Source organism: Daucus carota, chromosome 3 (assembly GCF_001625215.2).
Source record: "Daucus carota subsp. sativus chromosome 3, DH1 v3.0, whole genome shotgun sequence".
NCBI classification, from domain to species: Eukaryota; Viridiplantae; Streptophyta; class Magnoliopsida; order Apiales; family Apiaceae; genus Daucus; species Daucus carota.
This window is the reverse complement of record NC_030383.2, coordinates 31,584,434-31,602,240: the sequence shown is the minus strand read 5'-3', so window position 1 is coordinate 31,602,240 and position 17,807 is coordinate 31,584,434.

Sequence of the window (17,807 nt, the reverse complement as noted above, 5' to 3'; positions counted from 1 at the left end):
TACATATAAATAATTTATTTATTTGGAAAATCTATGACATAAACTCGTCAAAGAAGGGTTACGACACCGTTTTGTAATAAAGATCATAACCAACCGGCGCCGGTCGGTTATGTAGTTTTAAAATTTAATTAATTTTTAAATAAATTATAAGTCAGAACGACGGCGTTTAATCTTTTATAAGTCATAACTGATCGGTGCCGGTCGGTCTTAATCTGTTATTTTTGCTAAATCTCTTTCCCCCTCACCAGTCTCTCCATTTTTCCCCCAACTCATTTTCTTCCTCTTCTTTTCCCAAAATCTCTCTCTCTCTCTCTCCGCCAACAAACTTTTCCCTCTCCTCCAACAAAATGCGTATCAAGAACGCAGATTTTAAACTCCGTTCGGTCTCGATTGAATTTTGGATTTCAATCTCAATTAGGGTTCAATCTCAATTTACGGGTATATCGATCTTCGCCTTAGATTCTTTTTATATGTTTGGGTATGTATATATGTGTTTGTGTATGTATATGTATGTATGTGATTTTGAATTTGATATTTTATCGATTTTTTTTATGTTCTTTATATTCGATATTTAGTCGATTTTGTTCTTGTTCTTTGAATTTGATATTTAATCAATTTTGTTCTTGTTCTTTGAATTCGGTATTTAGTCGATTTTGTTTATGTTTTGTAAGCATGATGATAAAAGATGAATCGAATTTGCAAGCATGATATATATATTTCATTAAGAAAGAACATTCATAATATTTATAAAATTCATAAATAAACCCATAAACATTTTGAATAATATTCATAAAAAACATTCATAAACATCTTTAAAATTTTCAAAAACTTCAAATCCCCGAAGGGCCCGCTTGGTCGTTGCTCGGCTCGTCCTTGCCCTTGCCCGTCTTGTCCTCCCCATCCTTTTGTTGCTGCAACTTCATGGCCATCATCCTCGCAAACCGAATCAACCATTCTTGCCGGCGTATTTCTGCAACCTTTTCCGCCTCGAGCCTCTCCTCTTCGAGATGTTGATCAACTTGCATGAACATGATAGGGATTCTATAGTCATACGACATTTCCTCCCATAGCTCGCCAGGGTTGTCAAAAATCCCATAGGTATTGCCATCGATGGTGACTGTGTTGTTGTGGTAGTGGATTGTAATTGCCATTGTTTGTGGACTGTGTTTTTTATGAGATTTTGCAGTGATTTGGTGTGGTTTTCCCAACAGTCATACCCCTTGACTGCCTAGTGATTAACATTATTTTGAATTCGTTATATTTTTAAGATAGATTAAATTTATTTGAATATATATATATATATATATATATATATATATATATATATATTACTCAGCTACTTGAATTGATATTTGAAGATCACTAATTATAATTATTTTTATAATTGTTAGAAAGGTACCGTTGACGGGGCTGATTTTTATCAGACGACTTGCGAATAAAGTGGTTCCATTTGTTTCAAGTTTTCTGATATAAAACCAGTTTCGTAATTGCAGTGTATTTTTTAAAAAAATTTAAGCGACAAAATCGACCGGCAAATAGCATAACCGACCACAGTGACCATTGGCACTTACAGAAAATCGACCGAAAATACCATAACCGACCAGTTTAAACCATAACCAATATCAGAAAACCGACTGCCGCTCGGTCGATTTTTGCGGTCGGTTATATCAGTTTACAGGCCTTCTAGTCTAAACCCGACCACAATCATGAGAAATCGATGCGTTGCACAGGAACAACGTCGTTTTTGTGTATGCTATATAAAACCGACCACCGGCGGTCGGTTTTAACCAATTGTTTTATTATTTAAAAACGGCGGATAGGTGCGTTGGAGCTGGAATACGACGCTGTTTCCTTAATAATGACATAACCGACCGCCCGGATATGACAGCCGGTCGGTTTTAACCTGGCTAAAATCACAAAACCATTCTTTACTTTCATTTCACAAAAAAACTATTAAAAAAGGAGAAGAAGAAGAGAAAGGAGAAGAAAAGAAGGAGAATCAATTATCAAAAAAGTAAGCTACTCTTCTTATGATCACATTGTAAATAGTATGCATGTTGTTTTATTTATTTTGTTGAGAATAATTTGTATGCATGGTGTTTATATAATTTTTTGGGATAATTTGTAATATGTATATGTGTGTATATGTATATATTTATGTAGATGACAAATATTGATCAGAGTTGGATTAGTAACCGGTTGCAACAAGATCAAATTACTCTAAATCTAGCATATAGAGAAGGTGTAGAAGAATTTTTGAAATTTGCACGTTTGAAAATGGAGGGATGTATGATGAAATGTCCTTGTAAGCTTTGCAAAAATTTGAATTGGTTAGGGGTAGATGATGTTCGATTTCATTTGATTTCTGAGGGTATGATGGAGAGTTAGGTATGGACTTCGCACGGGGAGGTTTTGCAAAAAAAAAAACAAGCAAAAATCATGTGAAACTCGAGAATCTCGGAGGGTAGTAGATTATCCAGTTGATATCAACTCCATGTTACATGATTTTGCTGGTTCGAATCATGAATTTTATGATACCACGGGTACTACTAATGTTGAAGAAGCTCCTAATGATAGTGCTAAGGAATTCTATGAGGCGATTGTTGAAAATGTTGCTCCTATTTATCCCGGTTGCACAAAATATACAAGATTAAGTTTTACCGCAAAATTGTTTGAGTTCAAAAATATGTCTAATTGTAGTGACAAAGCTTTTAATAGTTTGATTAAGATCATTATGGACGTGTTACCAAAAAAGCACACATTACCCGATTCTTATTATGAGATGAAAAAGGTTATGAAAAGTTTAAGGGTGGAATATAAAAAAATTGATGTGTGCGAGAATGATTGTATGCTATTTTATGGAGTTGACAAAGATAAAATTGTGTGTGATATATGTAGTTGAAATCAATATTTGGATAAATCAAAGAAAAATGGTAAGAAAATTCCGAGAAAATTTTTAAGACATTTTCCTTTGATTCCCCGACTACAACGGTTATATATGTCGGCAAATACATCCGACCATATGAGGTATTACAAAAATTGAGAGGTCAATGAAGAAGAAATTTGTCACCCTGTGGATGGAGACGAATGGAAGAATTTTGACATCCGATATCTATCATTTGCTCAAGAAATTCGAAATAAAAGACTTGGTTTTGCAACCGATGGTTTCAACCCGTTTGGGAATACGGGTAACAAAACATATAGTGTGTGGCCCATGGTAATTGTTGTGTATAAGCTTCCGCCTTCCATGTGTATGAAGAGACCGTATATGTTTTTGACCGATATTATATGGGTCTGGAGAGTATTGGAAAAATATTAATATATATCTTAGACCTCTCATTGATGAATTGAAGACATTATGGTATACAGGAGTGCAAACATATGACCAATCTCTTAAACAAAATTTTACCATGAGAGCGGCTCTTATGTGGACCATCAGTGATTTTTCTGCCATGAGTATGGTAAGTGGTTGGTCGGGGAAAGGAAAGCTGGCATGTCCAGTGTGTCTGGGAAGTGTACAGGGGTTTCAGTTAAAACATTCTGGAAAATGTTCTTTTCATGGCACTAACCATATTTCTTGAACCTAATGATCCATTGCGTAAGAAGAGTTGCTTGTTTGACCATTCGGAAAGAAGGTTGTGGCGTGGACGCTTATCCGGGGAGGATGCTAAAACTTGGATTGGTAACATAGACTTTCCACCACCCGGAAAGACTAACAAAAAGAAGAGAAATGATGGATATGGGGTTGAGCATCATTGGTCTCATGCCCCATTGTTCTATGAGCTCCCTTATTGGTCTTCACATAGTTTGCGCCATTCCATTGATATAATGCATACCGAAAAAAATGTGCTTGAGAACATATTTATTACCATTGTTGGGGGTAAGAAGTCAAAAGATCACCACAAGGCAAGGTCGGATTGCAAACACATCGGTGTGTTGCCTCATTTGTGGATGATAAAAATAGAAAAAAGCCAAAAGCACCGTACTCTTTAAATAGGAAATAAAACTTCTATGTCAGTGGATTGAGTCGTTGAAACTTCCAGACGGTTATGTCTCAAATATATCTCGTTGTTGCAATGCTAAAGAGTGTAAGTTTTTTGGATTTAAATCGCATGATTGTCATATTTTCCTTCAAAATTTGTTGCCTCTAGCAATTCGCGAGCTTCTACCAGGACCTATTGTGGATGCCTTGACAAGGATTTCCAATTTTTTTCAAGATTTATGCTCATCCATGATTACGAGATCCGACTTGGAACTAATGACGAAATCGGTTATTAGAGCATTGTGTTTATTGGAAACAATGTTTCCTCAGACTTGGTTTGATTGAATGGAGCATTTAGTAATACATTTAGCAGAAGAAATTATACTAGCAGGACCCGCTTATTGGCATTGGATGTATCTAATTGAACGGTTATTAGGGACATTTAAACAAAAGGTTGGTAATAAAGCGCGAGTTAAGGGTTCAATTGCCGAACAATATATGGAGGAGGAGAATCTTAAGTTTTGTTCCTTCTACTTTGCCTCAGACTCAATTCATAATAAAGTACATCGCAATGAAGCTCTTTTTGATTGTGATGAATCCGAAAAATTAGAAGTTTTTGGATATCCAATTAGATCTCTTGGTAAAGAAGGAACTCGTTATATGACCGATAAGGAGCGAAAGCTAGCAGAAAAATATGTACTTTTGAACTCTCCATAAATTCAACCTTATCTTAGGTATCATTTATAATTTATTTATAATTTATTTATAATTTATTGTTAATTTATTTATAATTTATTTATTATTTCAGACGGTATACAGATCGTGTTATGAGACAACGTCCGGAGACAACACCTCAGCAATTAGATTGTTTCATCAAGGCCCGATTTAAAGAGTGGTTATTAAAAAAGGTAATTTTTTCAATTTTCTTTTGATTTTGAATTTGAATTTATTTCATCAATATATTTTTAATGATTAATGGTTATTTTTTAGGTTGGATAAGATGATGTAAATGGACCTCGTTTTCAATATTTGCTTGAGGGACCGGCTATGCAGGTAATTAGAAGAAATTGTCAAGCTTATTTATCGAGGAGGAAATTATGTATATTTATTCAAATGTATATGGTTTGATAGTGTCGGAAATGGTGTTGTGATTGATAGAAATCGGGTGGTGACCGTCGATATTACTTCAAGATTGAAGTCAGATGAGATTTTTATTTTGGCTAGCCAAGCTTCCCAAGTTTATTATGCTCCTAGTGTATTGTATCCACATGGCAAATGGTATACGCTCGTCAAGTCTAAAAGTCGCCGGATAAGCGAATCCATCAAAATATCAAATGATATTGAAGAAGCTTATCAAGAAAATAGATCAAATGCCACTAGTTCATCTCCATATTTGTTGATTTTGAAGAATATGGAATATTACCGTTTGTTCGACTTGAAGAGGAGGAGGAAGAAGAAGAAGAACAAGAACAAGAACAAGAAAAGGATGAAGAAGATGACGAAGAAAAGACGAAGAAGAAGAAGAAAGTGATGACGAGAATGAAAATAATGAGGATGGAGAGGATGATGATGATGGATTTGATGAAACTGATTAATGTAATTGCAGTTTTTATAATGTTATTGAATTTGGTACTTGAATTTTTAGCTCTTAGAAGTTGGTTGATTGGTTGGTTGGTCGGTCGCAGGTAATGTGTAAAAGAAACAGCTCAACCTTTGTTTTGAAAAAAAAAAATTAACACAGAAAACCGACCGATATAAGCCATAACCGACCGCTTTTTACCATTCAAAACACAAAAAAGCGACCGCATGAAGGCATAACTGACCGTCTATACCATTCAACTACTCAGAAAACTGACCGTCTGCGGTCATAACCGACCGCGCTTGCCTTTCAACTTTGCAGAAAATCGACCGCATAAATACATAACCGACCGTACCTCTTACACCTAAAGTAAGAAAATATTTTTTTAAAAATACGATTCGCCTAATTTTTACTTTCCGAAGTCACACATGTTATTTATAAACTTGACTAAGATGTTTAAATTTTTTTGACAATTCGCAAAACATTGCTTTATGTGTGGATCACTTAAACTGAAGACTAATCGTAGATCAGAAGTCTTATTTTGAATTACATTGTTCAATCTAATTTATTCAAAATTAGATGTTATATAATTTGAGCGATCCAACCGTACGGATGTTAATAAGATAATCTCTTCAACGTGAAGACAAAGAATCGGATGGTTTCGAGATACTGAAATACAGTTTTATAACTTTTTAATACTGTAAAAATATATAAATATAATAATAAACTAAGAAAACATTTTTCTAAAATACGATTCGCCCAATTTTTACTTTCCGAAATCACACATGTTATTTATAAACTTGACTAAGATGTTTAAATTTTTTTGATACTTCCCAAAACATTGCTTTATTTGTGGATCACTTAAACTGAAGACTGTAAAAATATAAAAATATAATAATAAATTAAGAAAATATTTTTTAAAAAAATATAATTCGCCTAATTTTCATGTTCTAAAAGCACAATTTTAACTTTTATATGTAAATAATAAATTATATAAATTAAAATGAAATGAATAATATAAATATAAATTGTTTTATTTTTAATTTCATAGATTGTAGTAATATTGCTTTAATATTTTCTATTTGGCATTTTGATTCGTAATTAAAGGGTTGTGGTTTTTGATTCTATTTGGCATTTTGATTCGTAATTAGGGGGTTATGGTTTTTGATTTTACTAGCTTATAACCCGTGCAAGGCACGAGAGATTTTTAATTATTTATAAAATTTTTAAATATATTTTAAATTATGCGAAAAAATTAATTTACAAATAAAAAATAAAAAATTTCAAGTAAATAAAATTTGAAATTATTATTTGTTTGTAAGTCAAAACTGTTGTAAAAATATATAATTTTTATATGATGTTGGTATAATTTAAAATTTTTTCTTAAATTTTAGTTGAATCTAATCCAAAATATAAGTTTTCCATGATTTAACAGTTATGAGTAACTTAATCTAACATATTTGTCTTTAATAATAAAAATATTTAATAGCATGATGTAATGCATATTTGTATATAATTTTTCGTCTTTCTTTTTTAATATATATACTTGAATATAAATGTTTATTTCAAAAATATTTTATGTTAAATTATTAATCTTTATATAAAATATATTCGTTAATAATTTGAATAACATGCATGCAAGTAGAAGGCATAATTTGTCTTAGATTAGGAAAAGGTGTTAAAAATATGGGTTTTACTTTTCACACTTTTTTCTGTCAAAAATAAGACTTGTCACACATGTTGGATCATCCGATAGTAGTGATGCAATATGAAATACACCATCACAGCATTAACGGCTTCAAATAAACTATTATAATCAAGTCATTCCTTTTCTCGTATGTAACTTCTATTAGATTATACTTGTGAATGTATTTTATATTAGAATTATTACAATGTGATTTAAATATTTCTCTAAAAATTTATATGGTTCTATATTAAAATTTGATAAACATAATTTGTTTTCAATTAAGAAAATGAATCATAAACATGTAATAAGAAGGTAGTGTTAGGTCCAAAGTATCGTAGAAGGGGGGGTTGAATACGATACTCACTACAATTTAAAATTCTTTCGAATCTTGCGGATAAATAAATTGCAGTCCTGTAATGGGTTTCGTGTTCCGGATATTTATTGGGTCGGTTTCTGAGGATATGAAAATAAAAAACCAACACACAATATTTTCAAGGTATATCTGTATATTGATAAATACCTCGAAGGGTGCTACAAATCCAAACCCGAAGGTTGGCTACAATGACCACTCCTCTAAATATTACAAGCCCTATCCACTACAAATATTTACGGTATAAAACTAGGCTAGGGTGTGTGTGTATTTGAGAGAGTTTGTGCATAGCACTTGGCCATCCATCCCGAAGGATGATGTGAATTGTGAGAACCACAATCACATATTTATAGGCTTTCATAAACTAACCCTAGTTAACAGAATTGAGTTGGCGCCGGATGAAGTTGCGCTCTTGCATGAGTTTGCGCCTTCTGTTCACCAGAGTGTGTCTTGATGACTTAGAATAAATCACCAACACTTGAACTTGCGCCCAATATATATATTTACATATATATATATCGTAAACTTGCGCCTGGAAAGAGCAAGTCAACAGCTGCGCCCTCACTAGGTCAAATGTCGCGCCATACAGTATATATCCCTGTGTGTATGTAACTTAGAAATTATTCTAAGTTATAAACAAGTTTGCGCCAATACATTGCACAGAGGAGAAGTCAACAGTCCTTAGGTCAAAGCTTGCGCTCCATGGGCATCACTGTATGAGGACTTAGAATTTTATTCTAAGTAGAGAAGTCACGCCAGTCAAAGCTTGCGCTTTGACTGTCCATGCACCTCACAGAGTGTAGAGAGTGTTGTGACTTGGAATATTTTCAAGTTCATTGAACTTGCGCCACAGTAATGCATTTCCCTGTTATCTCTCTTCAATCTTGCGCCACTTAGTTTTTGTTTAAGCAAAAACAAACTTGCGCCTTCTTCTTGTTCCATAGGAGTATATGACTTAGAGATTTTCAAGGGAATGAGGAACTTGCGCTCCTACAGTGGAGAGCTCCACTGTTATCTCTCCTCCCTCACATGCAAACCCTAGGTTGCCCTAGACACCTGACATCATCACATGCATGCATAATATATATAATATAATATATTATGTTGTTATTATATTAATAAATAAAAATATATATAAATATATACACACATATATATTTTATTTATATGAACATAAAATAATATATGTACATATATTTAAATATATTCTCATATATTTAAATATATATAATATATAATTATATGTAAATACAAATGTAAATATATATATAAATATATATAGAGATATATAGTTATTTATAAATATAAATATAAACATAAATATATATAAAGAAAAGTATATATAAATATATACATATATATAATATTTATATAAACATATAGTAACATATATATACACATATATTTAAATATATTCTCATATATTTAAATATATATAATATACATATAACTATGTGTAAATATAAATATAAATATATATATAAAGATATATATTACTCTCTCTAAATATACATATATTTATGCACATAATATAATATATATATACACTTAATTATATAATTGCTTATGTAAAATATAAATACATATATTATATACATATATATTTATTTAAATATATATACATATAAATATACATATACATATGTTTAAAAACATATATACATATATAGTATGTATACTATATTTAATTAAATATACATATATACAAATATATAAATATATTTATACATATATAACTATATAAGTGCACACATATAAAAATGTCACTTCCTGATATGGCTTTCTGTGGAAGCTTGACATACGTAGTAAGCTTTGGCATAGCTTGCAGAGGCAGAGCATTTGGCTTGGCTTGGCTTTGGAACAAATGACTTGATATGACTGGATCAATTCTTCGATCGATAAATACTTTGCAAAGCTCCGTACGTGCTGACGCTTAGTGCACTGGTCTGGTTCACAAGCGACTAACACTGAAGTCAAACACAAACATTGTACCTTCTTTGTCAGCAAACATTGATCAGTCGGTTCCGTGTTAGTTTATGCTTCAATTTGTTGATTAAAAATAACCAACCAAGATATAGACATATCTTGCTTCAGGGGTTGCACTGAAATCTTTCGAGTACTTGGACAACATCTTCATTGCTTCCACAATCTTGAATACTTCAATCCTTATTCTTCACCGAGGCATGAACATATTAATGAACTTCTTCCAGTGAACTTATTCCTTCAAGACTGTAGATGGCTTCTTCAACCTTTGTCTTCGTATCTTCCGATTCCGGTGCAGGCGTAGTGTTATTTACTTGTCCTGTTCTATTGTTGAGTTATCATCCCTATGTAACAGATAGGGTTGTCTTTACATTTAGACTTACAATCTCCCCCTATTTGTTTGTTAATCATAATAAGCAAATCCTCTGGAGGATAACTCAACTAACACTAGAAAAAGTAAAGTCCTGGACTAGTAAATAATGCTACAAAGTTTCTGGATCATATAATACATTTCCAGATTTCATGAATAGAAATAACAAATGTGCATATCACCTTTATTTCTCTGGTTCTTGCTTACCTGCCAGATAATCCTGATAGTCTGTCTTGAAGAGAATTCAAAACATTCCATTATGCAAAGAACAATCAGCAGCTTCATTGAATTCTTTAGTGGTAATGAATGAGTTCATGTCTACCATTTACTGAAGAATAAATGTATCACCTTATACTTCTCCTCCCGTTACCTTGATCAGGTTCCCCTTAGTGATAAGTAGCTATCTTCCTTAGATAAAAGATCAATCCTCCTCCTTAGTTGAAAGATCAATCTCCCCTCAGTAGTACACAGCTAAAGAGTAGTTTAATCCCCCTTAGTTGTAGACAGCTAAAGAAAGCTAACTTACTTTTTCTTCCCCCTTTCATATATTCTCCCCCTAAATATATTCTCCCCCTTAGTTGTGGAATCCTCCAAGGATATGTGGTATCAAATAGGTCAAGGAACGTGTACAATACTTCCTGTACCAAAAGATAATCTCCCCATAGAGAACTAAACAACGCTAAAGCTGGGGTCGAAGAAAGAGTTCAGAAGAAGGGTTTACTTTGATTGGGTTGGTCCCTATGCTGAAAGAATAGGTTCCAAATGGAAAAGTAATGAGTAAAACTGACATTCCAGTAGCAACATCCACTTTGTCTTTAGGTATAAATTTGGTAATTAGTGGGTGTCTCACTAAAATGTTCTGCAGGTGTATCACTCAACACTCAATTCTCTCTCGGTTTTTGGGTAAGGGTGTCACTCACGAGTTCTGTAAGTGTATCCCTCCACACAAATACTGAGCTTCCAAAATGCTGAGTACCTGCAAGAAAATCACCTTAGCCACCCTTAAAGGGGGTCACCGGTGGTGCAATGGGAGTTCGTAATTCCCAGTCCCTGCAGACTCATCAGATAAATCCGAATCATGGTCCACAAGTTGCCAACCACTAAGTGGCTTATCCAATTAAGGATCCAGAGTTGTTTGCTCTGGGAGGTTAGACAAAGGCTTAATTATGGCAAAGGCCTAAGTCCTCCTCAATGTCTGTGAAGACACTTGATTCAAGAGAATCATCAACCACAAGTTCACACCGTGAAATGGAATGAACCGTAGTTGCTTCCGTCAATTCTTTCAACAACATGTGAGTTTTCGATACTAAATATTATAATATGTACCTCACAAGTGTTTCACTCTTCTCAATTTCCTATGTGTTTGCACTCACTCATGCTCACAGATTTCTCATTCTGATATCTCACTGGTTCTTCTCAGAATCGCACCAAGTGTTTAGCTCTCAGTGTTTGGCTCATAGTGTTTCTCTCAGCACTCAAAGTATGGTCTTCTGTACCTGCATGAGAAAATCACCATAGCCCCTTCAAGAGAGGTCACTGGCGGTGCAATGGAGTTTCGTAAATCCCCAATCCTCAACTGACTCATCAATAAATTGACTCATAGTCAGAGAGTTGCCGATCTCCTATAAATAGGAAATCCATTCCGATTGGATCCAGATCTGTTCTTATCCGGGGAGGGAGACGAGAATCCTGAAGATTTGGCAATTGAGATCCTCGTTTCCTCCTTACACCTGTAAAGGCATCAACCATCTTATTTACGGTAAAATGGTAAATGAAGAAGTTGCTTCTGGAACAAAACCTTTAACCTTACTGTGCACTCTCTTGTATTGTGTCCATAAGATTTTTGTTTAGGCTCTTCATCAGAGAGATTACTGATGATGTGCTTGACTCAATACAAGATGCTCTGGCTGACGAGCGAATTTCAATGGACTCATCCTGTTGAGAGAATGATTCCAGAGACTGTTTTATTGCCTTTTCAGCTCTATATTCTTTTGAGAGAATACAGATGAGCAACAGTTACCTCAAGTTCAAAAACACCTTTTCTCCTTGAGAGGTAGAGCTGTGGGTACACTATCCCTCACATCCTTATTTGCTGCAACGAGTACAGTTTCTCCCTCATTGACTTTTTGTTTGAAAAGTTCCTTATTACTCCAGGGGGAAAGTTGGGATGTGTTCTGAATTTGATTTTATAGTCTGGGATAAAGATTGTTGGTTTTCAACCTTATGACTATCTAGGAAAGCCAAGAGGCTGATTAAGTTCCGAAGAACAGAAGGAGATATAAATGCATTTTAGAAAATCTATGATTTTGAATGAAAGCAATTGCATTTAATCTTTTTAGAAAAAATGAATCAGTTGTGATTGTAAAAATGATTTTCATAAAGAATGACAATCAAAACCGATGAAAGAATCAAAGTTTTCCGTTAAAAACTGGTTTGAGTACGAGAGTCTGAATCTATGCATAAAAGGTTTAAATGAACTTGTCTTTGAAAAAGACACAGACTCCTGTTTCTCACTACAATTTAAAAAGGAAACAAGAAAATTTATGCGCTACAGTGTATAAAGCACTCATCACAATAATTAGTAAAAAGGCATCATACTAGCACATCGTCAAAACAGACGCTGTAAGTGACAAAGATCACCAAGTACACAAATACAAGATAATCAATGTCTCGTCCTATGACGCTACATATATAGATGCAAAATATTCTAAGAAATATTTATGAAATAAAGTAGTTGATACCAATTGTTGAAATCAATTGATAAGAAAATTTCTTTGAAGAAACTCACCACTCCAGAACATAAATTTGAGACAGAATAAAGATTATGTTGTCTCCCTTGTACTCAGTATATTAAACACCTAAAATATATTAGCACCAATGGTTTTAAGAAATATGCAACAATATTTCATCAGTGCCAATACATCACAATCAAATCAAAAATAAAACATCAATAAAGCATCAAAAATAGATACCAATTAAATATTTCCAAAATGAATCAATCATGCTTCTATTATTCTATCAAAGTCAATCATGAAACAAATAAGCATATAATTGTCATGGATCACAATTTAACTAAGATAAAATAATAATTACCTACGCAATATCATATGATTATCAGATGAGCATATAACAACTAAAATCATGACAATCATACAAAGATATTCGCAAGCCCGAGGGAAAGTTGAAGAAAAGTTCACAAGTCCTATACATGTAATCATTAAACACAAGTGAATTCACACAACTCCTCGCAGAAAAATATTAACAATTAATATTAGTGATCTACATATAAGCATGCAAAAATATCACTAACACTAAAAGTATCACAACTATATGCAGTTAGACATGAAATGAAATATCAATTAATAAATCATCAAATATCCAACACAAATAGTTATGCTTCAAGTATATACACTAATATAAATGGATTCAGCCTAGAGAGAATCTAAGTAACTCCACAAATACTAGTATATCATGACTAAATTCTAACTAGATTTCAACCACATACCAATTACTGATACAAGTCACAAGTCTAGAAACAAATAAGTCATGCTTCAGATTTTATACCTATAAAAATGAATTCAACCTAGAACATAATCCTAAGTATTTTCACAAATACAGATATATCACGACTAGATTATGACAAAGTTCTCTACTAGATACCAATTGTTAAAGAGGTATAGATCAAGAAAAATAACATAATTAAGTCATGCTTCATGTCATCTCTAATCATTTAAATCATGAACAAATAAGTCACTTAATTGTCATGCAACACAATTTAAATAATTGAAATAACAAACACTCATGCTAAAACATATAATCACCATCTAAGCATGCAAAGCAATAAACATGACAATCACATAGAATAGCAAAAAGCACGAGGTACTGGATTTTAAATAAATTCACAAGTCCTATGTATAGACAATTTAATACTCATGAATTTATTCAAGAAATATGATAGACATGCTCATGAAAGAAGTAGTACCTTATAGAAAATATAGTATGTGATCCACTTGCAGTTGAGTAAAGTGATGAGTTGAATGCCTCTGAGACTTGACATTTCAGTAGATGTACATTTCTTGTACTGATCAAGTCCAGTGGTTGTTGGCATAAATCTTGGCAGGTCTAAAATCTTCCAAAATGCGCATATTCAAAAGATCCTTGACTTCTTTTTATTGCCATCATTCTTTAGGCTAACTAGTAGACCATAAAGAATTGCAACTTTCCAACAAACTCATCATATCACTAATCTGCATTCACTTAGCATTTATCTTGCACAAGTGACGTTACTCCACATATAATATAATCATGGTATCACAGCACAGATAGTTGTATTGTGTGTGCCTTATATCATGAGAAGTAATAATTTGGATACCAAATATGACTCTAGCAAACAAATATTAGAATAATATGCTAGTCAGAAGTCATACCATGTCCGTGACTATCATCAGGTCTTGGATAACAACTCATAGAAAGCTGGTGAAGAAAGAGCATACAAATTCCGTTGGATCTGCAACTGCAAAGTCTTGAAATGTTGCATGAAGCTTCATCTTCTAGCTCACTGTAATATCCTGAACCCGAGTCTCGTCAATGGTGCTTTAGTTCAATCATGAAGGTCGTTGAGTCCCCTAAGATGTAGAGTCCTAAACTTGAAGATTCTGTTTCCATCATCTTCATGACCTTCTCCTTTGAAGTAACTCTAAGCAACCAGATTTGGCTTGTCCCTCGTAACAGAGCCAAAATTATCCAGTTGGAATCTGAATACCCGACAAGTACTAGGTACTGAATTGTTTTTAGGTCAGGGTATCAGAATCCACACATAATCTGCTTTCAAACTGACTGAGATCATCTTGCTGTGCAATCACTCAATCTGGATCCCATTAAGAGCTTTTGAATCTTCCCCAAGTTTCACTTCAGATTGAAACGCAAAGAAATAACATCCTTTCACCATAGCTCTCCTAGTCTTCACTTCACCATTAGGAACATGTAAGAACTAGAACCCGAGAATGATATTGATTTCAAACCCTTTGTCTAAGCAGATACGTTCTTGATATGTCCTGTTCATCTTCAATGTGGTGTTGAGTTTGACTAGTGGATCCACCAAATGCTCCCCCTAAGCTGTTGCTGAGATTTCTTTAATAATCCTTATCCTTGCAAAGAGATTATGCTTGGATCTGAATCATTATTAAACCAATATATCACCTTTAACAGCTTGGAGCAAAATGTCGTTCAATGTCCCGTCTAGACTTACAATCACCTTCTATTGATCAATCATAATCACCCTGTAGACTGTAGACTCCATTGAGTAGCCGAGGAAAGTATTCTTTGATCTTCAAATGCAAGACTTGCAAAGAGGAATTTTCGTCCAAACACATACCAAAAGATAGTGTTTGCTTCTAATTGGCCACTAACAAGAATGGTGCCTTTTTGGATTTATCAACGATCAGGGTTCATCTTGATCAACCTCTATTTGTGACGTCTTGTCCTTCGAACACATATGAACAACACAAAAGAGTCTAGAGTAGTCAATGATCATCGCAAAAAGATATCTGGCTTTGTTTTAGATATAACATTAACTGATCCGTAGAAATCCATATGTATCATCTGAAGCGGCTCAGTAATGTTGATCATATCTTTGCTTCTTTGTGATGCTCCTTCGACTTCCCTATTGACATACCTCATAAGCTTCATCCATATAGAATCCCAGATGAGGTAGTCCTCTCACCAATTCTCTTCTTACAAATAAAAAGAGCTCCTTGTTTTGACATACAAGTGTGAGAGCTTCATGTTCCATAGCTAACACTCATCCGATGAAGCTTTACTATCGAAATAGCTCACTCCATCTTCAGTTGAAGTTCCATATTAGCTACGAGCAGATTCACATCTTTCCTGATTTGAGATAAAGCACTATTCCATGAACTGACATAATGTCCTTTGTCAGAGAACAGTCTGATACTCAGAATTTGTGTGCTTTGACTCTTCCAAGAAAGATATACTTCCATGATGACATTTCATAAAAGGAGCATGTTCCATAAGAGAATCTTTGTTGTCATCTTCCAAAGATTATTGACGGAACTGCTCACATGATCACATTTGCTAACAAGGTATTTTTGGTGAATCATATGATTTCAGCTACTCAGCAAACAGAGTGCACCAAAATCATGTGGCACATATGTAACCTACAATCACAAATGGAAAGAGTTCTATGGTCCCCAATCATAACTGGGTCCGGATGGATTAGAGATTTTTCTTTGACAATGGTAACAACAGAAGCAACCTTAACATGCTAATTCTTATCTAGACATTGCCCTAATGTGATTCTCAAACATGCTTTTCTAAAATCAATGCAAGTACAAAGACATGCATTCATGACATGAATATAAGCAGACATGATGTTGAATACACATGGAAACCAATCAAAGATAAAACAAGAGCAAGACATGTAGTTATGCAATTCAGAAGATTCAGTACTCTCTACTTAAACCAATTAACACAAGTGTAATAGGTAGAAAGCAGAATTACAGATATTCAATAATCCCCTAAAAGCATAATGATCATAGACAAATTAATAATCACATTATCAATTCATACTAATCCCACTCTATTGTTATATGGCATTATACTATCTCTATTACCTAAGTCAGTTTTAGATCTAACATGAAGTTCTAAAAGTTCTACTGACACAAGGTAGACATTCCATCATAGAACAAATAAATTCCTTAACAAACAATTCAGATAAATAAGCAAATCTAATTGTACTAGGGAATCTGAAAGTAAATGTTTTAACAAAGTTATACATGCTAGGATCATAACCCCTAAAACTAAGAGTTGTGTTCCAAAGGAAAGCGTCTAATCTCACCATTGCTAATAATCAAATCCTAAATATTCATACACATGTTAAGAATCTGCTAAAGACACATGCACAAGATTATCATCAATCCTAGTTACCAGAACAGTCATCTAGCATACTAGTTTAACATTATCAATTGTGATGCTATCATGCTTGTGCTTGTGTGTTAAACAGTTCTACTCAGAGATTTATAACATGCTTTGAATATAAAGAAATAATTATTGCATAGTTAGAAAGAATTCGTACTTGAGAAGTGCGAGGTGAGTCATCTTCAGAGAATGCTAGGATAGTCAGATAACCATAATCATCCTTCTCATCAGCAATTGATCCATCTCACACCTTTCCTAAAATAGCATAAGAACTTGTTGTGATGCTTCTTTCAAAACATCCACTTGAATTTCATACAAGCCCTATCATCCTTGTTTGTCGAGGCTTCAATATGTATAGCAACCTTCTTTTGCTAAAGATACCAAAAATATTGTGTGCGCTGACCAACTCAGTTTTCAAACAACTTGTCGAACTAAACCCCGAAGAGTCACCACTTAAAACCAATGGATTCCGTCTGAATCTGACATGACTAAAACTTCTCAGACAGTGTTATGCTAATCCTTGAAGTTCTGTCCTCACATTCTTCAAAAGTGTTAACTTTCGTCGACTTGAGCTTCCTCAAATTCAGCAGTTACAAACTCTTCTGTTCAATTCTAAGGTTCTGACATAAATGCACGAAACTGATTTGGTGCGGTAGTAACTCGATAATTATATCCTTAAACCTCCTCAGTTCTCTGTCTTTGATTCAGTTGATTCTGGATGGATTTAGCATTGATACAATTCACTGTGTAATTGTATATCCCTGAATCACTGAGTTAGATTGAAATCCCTTGAAGATTCTTCTGCAAAAACTTCTCTTTTCCTACTACTAGTGGTGCCATTCAAAGTTGACATTCCGAGCCTTGGAAAGATGCTTCATTGCAGATGTAGCAAATTCCCAT